At 43.7% G+C, this 14,622-nt stretch overlaps 1 long non-coding RNA gene across 1 annotated transcript in view; it reads left to right on the top strand.

Annotated features, from left to right (window-relative positions):
- Positions 1–14,622, top strand: part of LOC129624306 (uncharacterized) — a 58,361-nt gene that overhangs the window by 30,153 nt on the left and 13,586 nt on the right. The gene's annotated exons all lie outside the window — the stretch shown is intronic.

Raw genomic sequence — 14,622 nt, forward strand, 5'->3', positions numbered from 1 at the left:
TCACCGAAGCTGACCACCATTGAGCAGCAGGCTTTCTGAACGCGATACCTGTCATACTACTGGAATCTTCAATGGTTTAGCCCCTAAGTTTGTCCCAATTCGCTCAAGAATGATGGTTGCAGACATATTGGAAGCCTGATAAAGAGCTTTAAAACCTGGTGAGTGGTGCAGCAGAAGTTATTGGAGGTAGATGATAAATGGGGACGAGAACAGACCAGCTGCCAAATGAAGGTGTTTCAAGTGAACAGCCGTGAGAAGTCTCAGCTACACACAAGGCTGCAGGCTTGGAAGGAAGCTTGGCTCCCAGGGATGTTACCTGGTGATAGTGGGGTGGTCTCCATTTCAGTAACAACAACAGGGAATTCCCTGGTGGTCCAGTGGTTGGGACTCCAAACTTCCATCGCAGTGGGCACAGGTTCACTCTCTGGTCAAGGAACTAAGATCCCACATTCAGGCTGCATGGTGCGGCCAAAAACAAAACAAAAAAATAAAATTGCGATTTTGTTTTTCTCATAGTCTAGAACAGTGGTTCTTAGCTAATAGAGATGTTGCCCTTCAGGGGCCCTTTGACAATATCTAGAGTCAGTGTTCTTGCCTGGAGAAGCCCAGGGACAGGGAAGCCTGGTGGGCTGCCGTCTATGGGGCTGCACAGAGTCGGACATGACTGAAGCGACTTAGCAGCAGCAGCAGCAGCAGCGGAGTCCGTTTTGGTTGCCACTTCCGGAGTGGGGGGTGAGGGGTGCTGTTGTCATCCAGGGGCATCTAGGGCTTCCCGGGTGGCACTAGTGGTAAAGAAGGCACCTGCCAGTGCAGGAGGTGCAGGAGATGTGGGTTCGATCCCTGGGTCAGGAGGATCTCCTGGAGGAGGAAATGGCAACCCACTGCAGCATTCTTGCTTGGAGAATCCCCATGGGCAGAGGAGCCTGGCAGGCTACAGTCCATGGGGTCACACAGAGTTGGACACGGCTGAGTGATTGAGCAGGGGTGTCTCCAGCATCCCCCAGAGCACAAGGCAGCCTCAGAACAAAGTATGCGACTCAAACCATGAATAGCAACGAGGTGGAGATGCCCTGCTCTAGAGGCCTCCGGGAAGGGGAGGCTGCCCAGGTCTGTGCTGTCAGACTGCTGGCTGGAGAGGCCTAGAGTCATAGCTCCTCTGTCCATGGATTCTGCAGGAAGGAACACTGGAGTGGGTTGCCATGCCCCCTCAGGGCCAGGGATCGAACCCAGGTCTCCTGCGCTGCAGGTAGATTCTTTACCATCTGAGCCACCAGGGAAGCCCTGCAGGAGAACAGGAGACTGAAACGTATTTTGGATGTTTCCTCCAAGACAAAGGAGTTCATTTAATGCCAAGTTCTGTGCTATGGACGCTACCACAGCACAACCAGATATTGGACGAAATGATTTGAGACCAGTTCACCTCACTGCCTCATTGTGACGGTGAGGTAAAGCCAGGATGGATTTCATGATGGAAAGTCCCTGACAAGGGACTTTGTTTCCGCCCTTTTTGATACATCTGTGTGGCCTCCTCCTGCTCCAGGCTTTATCTCCCCAGTTAGAGGGCAAACTCTGAGTTGCCAAGGGCTATGGATTCTCTCCCCTTTCCCGGGCTTTCTGCCATACCTCACAAAGGGCAGGCCCTCAGGAAGGAAATGTTTAATAAAGGAAAGTCACCATTCAGCTTAATGTAGTCCAACAGGCTGACAACCTGAAAAAAAAAAATTAGGACAGGAAGAAGAAAACCACCCTCACTGATGAATGTTCTAAAATTAGAGTCTGCAGTACAGGTTGTATATTTCCTTAGAATATTAATATGCCCTCCCTGGAGTATATCATGGAGATTTCTCTGGGAAATTAGCAAGCACAGGGGAAGAGTTTCAGGCTGGAAGGATAGTTTGAATATCTTAAGTGATTGAAATAAGCAAATTAAAAAATGAACTTGTTATATTCAGGACCAGATTAATAACAGGGCAGTTAGTTTTAGGCCATTTTTATGGTGGCAGATAGGAAACACCAGAGGATTCTTATGTCCCAAAGAGGCATTCATCAAAATGTTTTTATAGTCTTCAAGTTTCAAGGGAACAGAAAGAATAGTGTTTCCAATCTACTCTGCTTAGGAGGGTGTGACCGCTTTAAGACAGCTCCATGCAAAGCCAGGACTAAAACAGTTTCTTGACCACAAGACTGTCATCCTGTGCTGTTTAACCTGCCTTCTGTCGTGATGCCTGATGTTCTACCACTGACAGGTGAGGAGATGAAAAGATGGTAGGTGTTTGGTCAGGCCAATGTGGACATGCGTTCCAGCTTTACGCTCCCGTTCTGTGAGGCTTGGTTAGCTTTCCTGACTCTTGAGTTCTCGTGTGGGAGTAAAGAAAATAATTACCACAAGCAGTTCTTTAATCTGTCCCATGAAAGCTGCTTCTAGGTCTCCTAAAGCTCGCTCCTGTAATGCAGTCATTACAGATTTTCATAACTTAGACCAGTGCTTCTCAGAATGTGATTCGAGAAACACTTGTTCTGCAAGGTATCTTCAGCAATTTTTCTCTAATGTGTTTCCTGGCTAAATGTATGTGTGAGACACCAGTTAAACCAAGGTAAACAGACACAGGAATTCTCAGAGCCTTTTATAGGTTAGTAAGTACAGTGACTCACCAAAAGGATATAATAAATAGCATTTCACAAATTTGCAAACATAGAAGTCTTTATTTTTAGTGGAATATCTCATAACATCTTCTGGAACACTAGTTTTTATGGAAGATAGTTTTGGAATTATGGTAGGTTGATTGCATTGATCCCCTACTCCTGGTTTCTGGGCTCAGTCATGTGACTTATTTTGGCCAACTGGTGTTTAGCAAAGGAAATCAGTCCTGAAGATTCATTGGAAGGGCTGATGCTGAATCTGAAACTCCAATACTTTGGCCACCTGATGTGAACAACTGACTCATTGGAAAAGACCCTGATGCTGGGAAAGATTGGAGGCAGGAGAAGGGGATGACAGAGGATGAGATGGTTGGATGGCATCACCAACTCAATGGACATGAGTTTGAGCAAGCTCTGGGAGTTGGTGGTGGACAGGGAAGCCTGGTGTGCTGCAGTCCATGGGGTTGCAAAGATTCGGACATGACTGAGCCACTGAACTGAAGTGTGATGAAAATAAGAGACCTGGAAAGTCTTTGTGCATTCAGGCTTTCTGTCTTGCTGCTCTTTATAATGAAGACATCGGTCACACTCTTCTCTTGCTTCTTCGTCATCGTGAGCGTATGCTAGGGCTGCTCTGATGGAAGGATGAGACTTACGGAGAGTGGATCTGTCACAGCTGAGGTCATTGAGACATGCTTGCTTCAAGCCAATTACCACCAGAAACATGATCCCAGCCATTAGCTAGTTGACTTAAAAAAACATGCAAGTCAGGGAATTCCCTGGTGGTCCAGTGGTTAGGACGCCATGCTTCCACTACTAGAAACCTGGGGAATCGATCACTGGTTGGGGAACTAAGATCCCACAAACTGTGTGTGTGGCACAGTGTCCCGCCCCCACCCCCCCATAAAAAGCAAGTGAGCCCAGTCAAGATCAGGAGAAATTCCCAACTTAAATCACACACCTGCAGACCTGTGATCACCATTAATGTGTGACAGGAGAAAACTGACATGGAAATTGGAATGGAAACTGGTACAGAAGTGAAATGTCTACACTGATCTCAACTGCTCATTTTATTCATACGTGCATAATACACTTACCCCTTCCTCCCAAGAGCCCCGATGATGTCATTTAATCACAGCATCAGGCTCAAGTTCCAGGGTCTCAAAATGAATAACATGTTCCAATGTGGCTCCTGGATATAAATTCTTTGTGACAAAAAGCCCTATGAATGAAAAGGGTAAGCTATTTTATCCCAAATCTTATACACTAGGGTAAGGAAGGACAGGGTAGTTATAGCAGACAATCCCATTCACAAGATGAATGGAAATTACATGAGGCAGCAGTTCACACCAGTTCTGAAATCCAGTCCTGTGAATGCTGCCAGGAGCGCCTGTCCCAGAGAAGGCGAACGTTCTTTGACCGGGCCTCAGCGCTGCTCCGAGGGCGCCTCTGCAGTCCATTGTCTTCTGTGGCTCTCTGCGCTACTGTCTGGGATGGCTTGCTGGTCCTCTCTCCTTCGTTACCTCTTTGTGCTTTGAACAGTTTTCTCGCCCTGCTTTTTCTTTGTGAAAATGAGGAACCTAGGGATTTTGTTACTTTTTCAACAGTCAGGTTTTTTTTTAGGATAAATTGGTAGAACTCTTGCCAATATAGTGCCCTCAATGTTTTTGTGGGTTTCTTACAAATCTGATGAGCCGAAAGCAATACCTACAATTCTTTTAGAGCTAGAGCTCTGTCTAGACATAATTACTGTTTGGGCAAGTGAGGTTTCTGTGGGGGCAATGCTTTGAAGACTCCTACCAGTCCTTTTGTCTAGCTTAGAGGTTCTTCGAGGTTCTGTTTCTTTCAGAGGTCATAATAAAAGGTCTTAAATGTTTGTTTGGCTTCTTGCCCCAGGCGTTATTTTACTTGGAGAATCTTTTGCTGACTGAAGAGACAAGAGATTGTTTTCCAACCAAGAAGTTACCTTTCTTCTGTAGCCCCTTTAAACTTGTTTTGTTTATTTTTCTGGCCATGCTGGGTCTTTGTTGCTGGGCACGGGCTTTCTCTAGCTGTGGTGAGTGGGAGATCCTCTCCTTTGCGGTGGGCGGGCTCCTCATTGAGGTAGCTTCTCTTACAGCGAAGCCCAGGCCAGACACGCGCACACGGGTTTCGGTGCAGCACGCAGGCTCAGCAGTTGTGCACGGGCTTAGTTGCTCTGTGGCATGTGGGATCTTGGACCAGGGGTCGAACCTGTGTTCCCTGAATTGGCAGGTGGATTCTTAACCACTGCACCACCAGGGAAGTCCCTCGATTATTTCTCAAACCCTTCTGATTTCTCGTAGGAACCTCGTTGACACGTGGGTAGCAAGAGCCACTGGTACTTTCAGGGTTCTGCCTAGATATGTTATTACTCAAATCCCCAAGTTCAGTAGGTACATTTCTTCTCTTCTGAATTAACAAATGGCAGTATTACCAGTTTTTTTGGCTACTGCATAACCAATGTTGCTATTTTTTCCATCCTTCTATAGCCATTTTCTTATTACTTTTCCCGCTTCTGCCCATTTCTTGGTCTCAAAGACACTGTCTCATTTTTTACTCTTTTGTTATAACAGCACCCTAATTCTAAATCACAGTTTCTGTGTCAGTTATCTGTTGCCACAAATAATGCTGCATAACAAGTCACCCCAAAATTCAGTGGCTTAAAACAGCCATTTAATTAGCTCGCAAATGTGCTGATTCACATTAGGCTGAAGTGTACTTGTCTCTGATACGTTCTCTTGATTACATACATTATTCATCCTGTGTTCTAGCTAGCCCGCTGTGTTCTCATAGCCGTGGCAAGAGTGCACAAACCCAGTCAGGCAAGAGAGCAGGCAGAGACGTGCAGGTGCTGGTCAAGCTTCTGCTAATATTTCTTCGGCCAAAAAGCAGGGCAAAATGACCAAGTCCAGAGTTGAAGTGGGAGGAGATTACAAAATTACAAGGAAGGAGGGGTAGATACAGGAGAGCCATTGAATAGTTGATAGTCTTCATTTGCTATAGGAATTGTTGCAGTATATATAAGAACCTTGCTCCATTGCCTCTCTGGAGCAGAGCTCCTTGATGTCCTCATGGGTTAGCTAGCTCAGTTTTCTTGCCTTTTCTGACTCTTTTGTAAATTTTTTTTGTAAACCCACCTACATTATTATTATTATTATTTTTTGGCCAGTATCATCTTTTAAAGGCATGTTTCATATACTTCCTAATATCACCTAGAGGGGTTAGTTGAAGAAGGCAATGGCACCCCACTCCAGTACTCTTGCCTGGAGAATCCCATGGACGGAGGAGCCTGGTGGGCTGCAGTCCATGGGGTCACGAAGAGTCAGACACGACTGAGCAACTTCACTTTCACTTTCCACTTTCATGCATTGGAGAAGGAAATGGCAACCCACTCCAGTGTTTTTGCCTGGAGAATCCCAGGGATGGCGGAGCCTGGTGGCTGCCGTCTATGGGGTCGCACAGCGTCGGACACGACTGAAATGACTTGGCAGCAGCAGAGGGGTTAGTGGCACCTTCTCTTATTTGTCCTCTAAGTGAATCATCCTCCTGGGAAGAGTGAATAGCTGATAGAAGAGGGAAGCACTTGAGGGGGCAAAAATGATGACCAGTAGCAGAGATGTTTGAGTGTCAGCGTATATGTGTAAATGTGGCTACATAAAGATGCATTTGTATGATGTGTGCATATCTGTGTGAAGTTTTATTAGTATGTGACTAATACACATCTGTGCACATGTGCATTTGTGCCTGTATATATGCACAGTGGTGGGTGCTCCTTCCCAGCTTATTAAAAAAAAATACCACTGTACTTGATCTGATAAATCATGAGACAGTGACAGGACAAAGTCTTATGGGAACAAAGGAAACAGGAGTCCAAAGAGTTAATGAGAACAAAGCGGGAGTTGAGTGCTTCCAAGTTTGAGAATCTTCTGGCAGTAATGAACGTTTCCTTACCCCTTCTCCCCACCTCCTCCACGTTGTCCCTTAAACCTGGATGCTGGAGAAATAGGAGCTAAAACATCCCTTTTGCCATTACATAAAGTGATATGAAGCAGAGAAGCACAAGAGAGATTTTATTCCTCTGATTCTCCCACCAAAATGTCCCCTTCTTATTGGAGGTCAAGGACCAGGGATAAGACATCCAGTCCTTTCTCAGTCCCAAAATCGGGATGTTGTCCTGTTTCCTTTGGAATATTTTATATTTGAAAAAACACACCAGGTTTGTCTTTGCCAAGACTGCCTTCCAAGAGGTCTGGTTTGAGTTAGGAACTTTACTGGTTCTTCGTTGATTTCTGGAGTCCCTAAAACCTCCCATTGAGACCACGGGAATGCAGAGTTCTTCAGAAGGCCTAGATCTAGCTCCTCGCAGTCCACCAGTCTCTTGGGACTGCAGGAGATTTCCTGTTATGCTGTGTTAAGGCATCTGTTATTCCAGGGAGGAATCAGGAAGCTGAAGCCACTTGATGTGTTAGTGGTGACCTCTGAGGGGAGATTCTTTCCAACTGGCAGTGGACTGTGGAGGCCATGAGATGGAAAACGGCTGCTAAGTTCTGTGCGCTTAGATGACCTAGTAAGTCCCGGATAATGGGAAGAATCACAGGAAGACTATGAGACAGGTTGTTCCTATCATCCCTATTTCAGAGATCAAGTCCCTCTCCTGTGATCATTCACTTGAAATGATTCCAGAAAAATGGAATCTCGCTGTACTGCTTCTGACCAGGTGACCTACCCCTTCCATGAGCTAAAAACTGGAGGCTCCTCCTTTATCAGCCCGTAGAAGTAAGCGATATAAAATACTTGACTCTAGGTTGGCATCGTCTAGATTTCGCTGTCTGTTCTCTGCCACCCAGTTTGCTTGCATATAGCACCACACAGCCTTTTCTTTGATGGACATTGAACCAAAGTTACCTTTATCTGCTCAAGGAACAGATGTTGGTGTTGTTTAGTCACCCATCTGTGTCTGACTCTTTTGCAAACCCCATGGATTGGAATTTTCCAGGCAAGAATACTGGAATTGGGTTCTCATTTCCTTTCTCCAGTGGATCTTCCCAACCCAGGGATTGAACCCACGTCTCCTGCATTGCAAGCGGATTCTTTTACCACTGAGCCATTGGGGGAGCCCTCAAGGAACAGATACTGAGGTGCAAAGTCCCTCCCAGCTGCTTGCCCAGCCTTAGGAAGTGACAATTATCCTAAGAATTCATAGCACTTCCTATTTGAAACTTGATTTACTGTGATTGTAAGTCATAAAAATGATACATGATATGTTGATTTGACGTAACAATCAATGTCTGTTTAATAAACGACCCACAATGGCGTTCATATATTATCACCATCTGAAGACAGTGTTTGACTTGCCAGCCCATATTTCACATTCTATCTCAAAAAAATACGAGAGACAAACCCTCACTTATGCATAAACATATTCAAAGGCAAAAGATTTATTTATTGATGAGAGCCTCAAATTGACCAATTTTTAGCTTTTTCTTTTGAAGAGAAGAATGCTTTCTGAAAAGAGATTGCTACCAGATGTGGTGGGTTGCATAGCACTCACTCAGATATGAAAAGCAGATGAAATGGAATATTCTGGTTTCTGCTTCAGTCCTATTCTTATCTACACGTAGCTCTTCTTAAGTGAACTTGACAGTCTCGGGTTTGATATTAAGACAGACTGCTTTAGTAAACAAGAAAAAGAGTTTTTACTCCCTACAACAACAAATGAGCTTTATATAGGAATTTCTTCATGCAGGGGAAGATATTACAATTTTCAACACACAATAAATACATTTGCTAGACAAAAAAATGCATTTCATTACCTGCAATGCACTTTCTGTTGTACATTAACCACTTTCTTGCTTTGTCTAGAAAAGTACCATTTTCTACTGTAAAACGTTTGCAATTTCTTTTTATGAGTCTGTTTTTCCCACGAAGTAAGAACGTTCCATTACATGGCCCTGTACGATATATGTACATTATGTAAGAGGTGAAATGGGCAGTTGAAACGTCTCAGCTTTATTGTTTGTGTATCTCCATGGTTCTGAGAGCAGGCAAAGAGAGTTAAAATTTTGGGCCCGAACAGCTAATTTTATTAACACAACTCGTCTGTAATTACTAGATTTACTGGAGTCCTTTACTTTGACTCTCTCAGCAACTATAATAGATGTGTATGTTCTCTTAAAATAATACTATGGCATGTTCCAGCTACAGCTATAATTTTTCTTGACCATGTTTCTGCTGGGTTAAAGAGAACATAATTAATACTTTATTTAATCCTTGCATACTGTATACCTAGTTGATCATCGTTCAAAATGGCAGCTGTCCAGAGCCATACAATGTCTTCACAGTTGAATGTATATGACCCTGATTACTGTTTGTTGGAAATAAACCAAATAAGTAAAAAGGGAGTTGCTACAAAGAATTCTGGTTCTAGATTTTCTCCTGGCTGAGGGTCACTGTGATGATGACTGCCGATTTGCATATAAGCATTGCAAAGTCTTGGCAGGTTAGGGGGCTTCCCTGGTTGTTGAGATGGTATAAAATCTGCCTGCAATGCAGGAGACTTGGGTTTGATCCCGGGGTCAGTAAGATACCCTGGAGAAGGGAGTGGCTACACACTCCAGTATTCTTGCCCAGAGACTTCCATGGACTGAGGAGCCTGATGGGATACAGTCCATGGGGTCACAAAGAGTTGAACGTGACTGAGCTCCTTTCTTCGCAGGCTGCTGCTGCTAGGTCACTTCAGTCGTGTCCGACTCTGTGTGACCCCATAGACAGGAGCCCACCAGGCTCCCCCGTCCCTGAGATTCTCCAGGCAAGAACACTGGAGTGGGTTGCCATTTCCTTCTCCAATGCAGGAAAATGAAAAGTGAAAGTGAAGTCGCTCAGTCATGTCCGACTCTTTGTGACCCCGTGGACTGCAGCCTACCAGGCTCCTCCATCCATGGGATTTTCTAGGCCAGAGTACTGGAGAATCCCCGAGTTCCAATTATTTTCCTTATGTTGATTTTACATTTGTACATATTTAATAGACTATTTGTGGGGATGATGATTATATCTGTTTTATACTATTATTTGTCTTATTTTATTCTTATATTTAGAAACATATTATTGGCTGGTTATCCCTAAGGGCAGGAATAGACAGACAGCAGGGAAAGGGGCTTGCCTACTTTGCCTGGGATGATGTATCTAAAGTTTCTGTGTTCTGTGTTTTAAACCGGGGCAAGCTTTTAAAAAAAATTAAAATGTATTTAGGCTGTGCTGGGTATGACAGAGGATGAGATGGCTGGATGGCATCACTGACTCGATGGACGTGAGTCTGAGTGAACTCCGGGAGTTGGTGATGGACAGGGAGGCCTGGCGTGCTGAGATTCATGGGGTCGCAAAGAGTCGGACACGACTGAGCGACTGATCTGATCTGATCTGATCTGGGTCTTCGCTGCTGCGTGGGCTTCTCTCTACTTGCAGCGACTGGGGGCTACTCTGTAGTTGCGGTGTGCAGGCTTTGCGTTGCAGTGGCTTCTTCCGTTGCGAGGCGGGCGCCAGGGCACGCAGGCTGCGGCAGCGGCAGCACACAGGCTTGGTAGTTGTGGCTCCTGGCCTCCGGAGAACAGGCTCAGTAGTTGTGGCCCACGGGCTTAGTTGCTCCATGGCGTGTGGAATCTTCCCTGATCAGAGATCGAACCCGTGGCTTCTGCATTGGCAGGCGGATTCTTTACCACTGAGCCACAGGGTCACCCTAAAGTTCAGTTTTTGAAGAAACCAGTGACTTCAGTCTCCCTGGCTCCGATCTGGGTGCTTTATGCATGCTGTCTTACTGAATCAATCACCGTGATCCTCTGACATAGGTGTTAACATTACTGTATCACGAATGTGGGGCTAGCACCTCCCTGGGGTTAAGTAACGGGGCTGGGGCTGGACTCGACTCCACACAGACTCAACACTCTCCTAGTATGAGAAACGGTCAGGTGTTTGAAGCCCAGACATTTTTCAAAGACGATCCACTTTCTGAGAGCAGAAGAGGGGAACTGGAGTTGGTGGAACTAGAAACACAAATTTTTTAGTGATCTAATATATAAACACATTCATAATAAGTTGTTTAACTCTGAAATGTTTATGTTTGGTATGCTGCTTGTGAAAGTTGTAGTTTATTCAGATACTAATGACAGACTGATTGAATATACATGTGAACCTTTTACCATGTTGACATAAAGTGAGCCAAGCTATAAGATTTTAGGACTCTAACATCTCTTTATTTTCTCAGTTTATGAGGAGAAACTATGAGTATTATGGTAAAGTAGTTCTTACGGTTTTGGGATAAAATGTCTTTTATTGAGTGAAACAAACACAGCATCCATTTTTAGAAAATGGATTAAAAAAAAAAAAACCCTCAAAGTGAAACATCTCCAACCCTTAGCAAGAGAAAATAACTCGTCACATATCACATTTGTTGCATGGATATGTGTTGAAACAGTCTTTTTCTACACAATTACTGCCAACATTTTCTACTTTTGTCATTTCATTTTTATCACCCTCAATGAAAATGAGGTTTATCTAGATGGAAGCAAACTTCTCTACACTTGCAAATGTTGTTTTTGATGTGGTATTTACTAAAAGTACTTAAGTACTTTCAAACGTAGACAAGGGACTTTTCCTTGCTGCAGTAGATAACAGGTACTTAAGCCAGCAAGAAGAGTTCTCACACAACAAAGTATTATTCAGCCTCAGAAAGGAATGAAATTCTGACACATGCTATGGATGAATCTGGAAGACATTCAGCTAGGTGAAATACGTGAGACTAGGTACATTCAAAGAGACATAACGTAGAAGAGAGGCTACCAGGGGCTGGAAGGAAGGGGGATAGGGAGTTATTGTTTAATGGGTGTATTAACATTTTTGTTGAGGATGATGAAAAAGTCATACAGTGGTGACTATCTGTGCCACCACTCTGAATGTGTTTAATGCCACTGATTTATACAATTATGAATGGTTAGAAGTATAAACGTTATGTGTATTTTCCCACAATAAAAAATTTTAACATATTCCTGCCATATTACATGTATGCACGTACAGGGGATTTTTGCAGAAACTAATGCCTGTGGTAATTTGTTATGTAAGTGAATATTTAAATGTGTACAGTCAGTAACATTCAGGTGTACCAAAAGATGTATTAAAATGTCGCTGGTCAATAATGTGTTAAAAAAGAAGACTTCTGCCAGGATCTTACAGCTGAGAAGAAGAACGTTCTGGCCTTTATTCTGTATTGGGCCTAATACCTCAATATGATTTGATTCAGAAAATTCCTGTGCGGGCTTTTCTTTCATTTATTGGGTCCATTCAGTCGATAAATGCCTAGAAGTCATGGTATGTCATGTCGGTCTGCAGGCGTAGAGGGCTGAGTAAGGGAGGTCTACAGCCTGCAGGACGTGGGAGAGACAGGGTTACAATACATAACTCGGGCCGCAGTGGGAACATACTGTGGTAATGGTGGGAACCAGGAGAGGATCCTGGAGACCAGGGCTTCATCAAAGAGTTGCTAATCAATCTGGGTTTCAACCTTAAGAAGGAATTGGGTTGCTTCTTGTATTTCCATAGCATACAGTATATTATTGCTCACATTTTCTGTCTTGGAATCTCGGATCTAAAATATATGCAGCCTTTTAAAATATTTTGTAATTTTTTTCTTTTGTGTCTAAGCAAACTGATCTCTGGTGGCAGAAAAACATCTTGGTTCTTTCTCTGTCTTGCGTTCTAAATATTTATAAGTAACATCACTTTGAGAAATATTCAAAGTAAATGAGACAGGCTTGGATCCCTCAAAGAGCCTGTGACCTAATGGGGAGATAAGGCAAAGACTGCTGGGGATTAAGTGCCTCAAGAAATCGTCCACATGGCATGATGGTCACACAGAGGCAGGAGAAGCGACTTCTGGGGGATGGAGAAATGTTTTATGGCTGAGGAGAGGCTTTGTGTTTCCTCTTAAAGCTGTGTAGAATTGTGACAAGTAGTGCATGCATACAGACTCAGTCACTTCAGTCGTGTCCACCTCTACAGTCTACTCCGTGGACTGTAGCCCGCCAGGCTCCTCTGTGCATGGGATTCTCCAGGCAAGAATACTGGAGTGGGTTGCCATTTCCTTCTCCAGAGGATCTTCCTGACCCAGGGATCGAACCTGCATTTCTTACATCACCTGTATTGGAAGGCGGATTCAGGTTAAGTATTCCCTTTGGTTAGATAGATACAAACAAAAGCCAAAAGACAAAAACTTACTAGTCTTATTTAGGGGAGGAGTGAGAAAGCAATCCAGAAAGACCCATCGGGGCCAGGTAACAAGATTTCCAAACTTTCAACATTTTGCTTCTCAGAATCCAAGAACGATGATTTGTTACTGGGTGAGTTTAGGAGAGAAGGGTCTTCCCACCTGTATGCATGTACAGGGGATGGAGAATAAAGGAGAGCAAAAGCGGTGGTCTGAAGGCCCTGGGTGACCACTGAGCTCATGGGAGGAGTGGGGACAGACTGAGAAGCGTGGCATAGTAAAAAGAGCAATGTGTTTTGGAGTCATTGGGTCCTGGTTTCAAACCTCGTATTCAGAGTTGTCTAACTGTGCAAATTTGGCCAGATTGTTAGCACGTGTGAGCCTCCTTCTCCTTGTGTGACAAATGAGGACAATAACACTGTCCTTTTTAATAGGATTATCCCGAGGATTGGGGAGGACGGGGTGATAGGAAGACGCCCCTCAGAGGTACCAACGCCATTTCCTTCCCCAGGTGACCTCTAAAGTCCTATCTGAAACCAGCATGTGTGTGAAATAATTCAGAAGTTTTCTTTTTTTTTCCTGGCAAAAATAAGTTATTCACATAATTGAAGTTAGAAAGCAGTGTCTTATCTCAGATCTAACATAAGGTCATGCCAACTCCTTCTCCTGAGCAGAAGCCGTAAGTTGGGGTCTGCCCTGTGCAGTGTGTCCTCAGGCTACAGTGACTGCGGGCGATACTTGAAAGTATGAATGCACACTTGAAAACGCTGACCAGGTTTCAGCTTGCAGACGGTCTAGATTATGGTACTTTCCTTTGGGCCCCTACTAGACGTTGTCTTTAACTGCCACTTGACTGAATTCGTCTCTTCTAGTTCTTTTTCAGGTGAGCCTCTTAGGTCTTCTATTTTATGGTAACCTTATCTGTAAATAAGGGTCCCCTTTCGGATTGTTGTATCCTTATTCGTCTCCTGACCTAAACATGTCAGGATGAGGGTGATGGTGGGCATTCACAGATGGCAGTGGAGACCTCAAGTGTTTCAGCATTAATATGACATTGATATTTAGGTTGGATCATGGCTCCATTATCAAATCTTTCCTGTCACATGGTTCACATCATATAGACACTTTTGGGAAAATTTCTTTTCCCCATTGACCTCTGAGTTCGTTGGTTGGGGTGGGGGGGTGTTCCTTTCTTGTTCAGCTACATATTCATGGTGTTAGCACTGAGCCTGAATATAACATATGTGTAGATATTTATGCGAGGCATGAATAAGAATCTTAATTTATCAGAACTCAATAAAAAGAGCCGGAGGACAATAATGTCCAGTAGGAAATTATGAATGTCTTTTTGGAATTTTAAATAACATTCACTGTTCAGCTGTCTTCCTAAAAAATGTTGTTTCATTTAAAATCAATCAGTATCTTGAATACTTGTTTTTTTTGTGATTCTCATGTAAGGAAACAGGAGGGAAACACAACTGAAAGCTGTATTCTACTTACATTTAAAGAAGGCAAACCTAAATTTTCTCTAAATTGTTGATGTGTGAATTTTTTAATTCTTTTTCTAACTTGTATGTTTTCTGGAAAACATACAAATAAACCCAGGAATTAATAATAGTAACTGGCTACTTTTTTATATGCATGAGGACACAAAACAAACATAAAATTTATGTTGATTATATTTGGCTGTCATATCTTGGTATTATTTG

This window comes from Bubalus kerabau, chromosome 12, assembly GCF_029407905.1.
Source record: "Bubalus kerabau isolate K-KA32 ecotype Philippines breed swamp buffalo chromosome 12, PCC_UOA_SB_1v2, whole genome shotgun sequence".
Taxonomy (NCBI): Eukaryota; Metazoa; Chordata; class Mammalia; order Artiodactyla; family Bovidae; genus Bubalus; species Bubalus kerabau.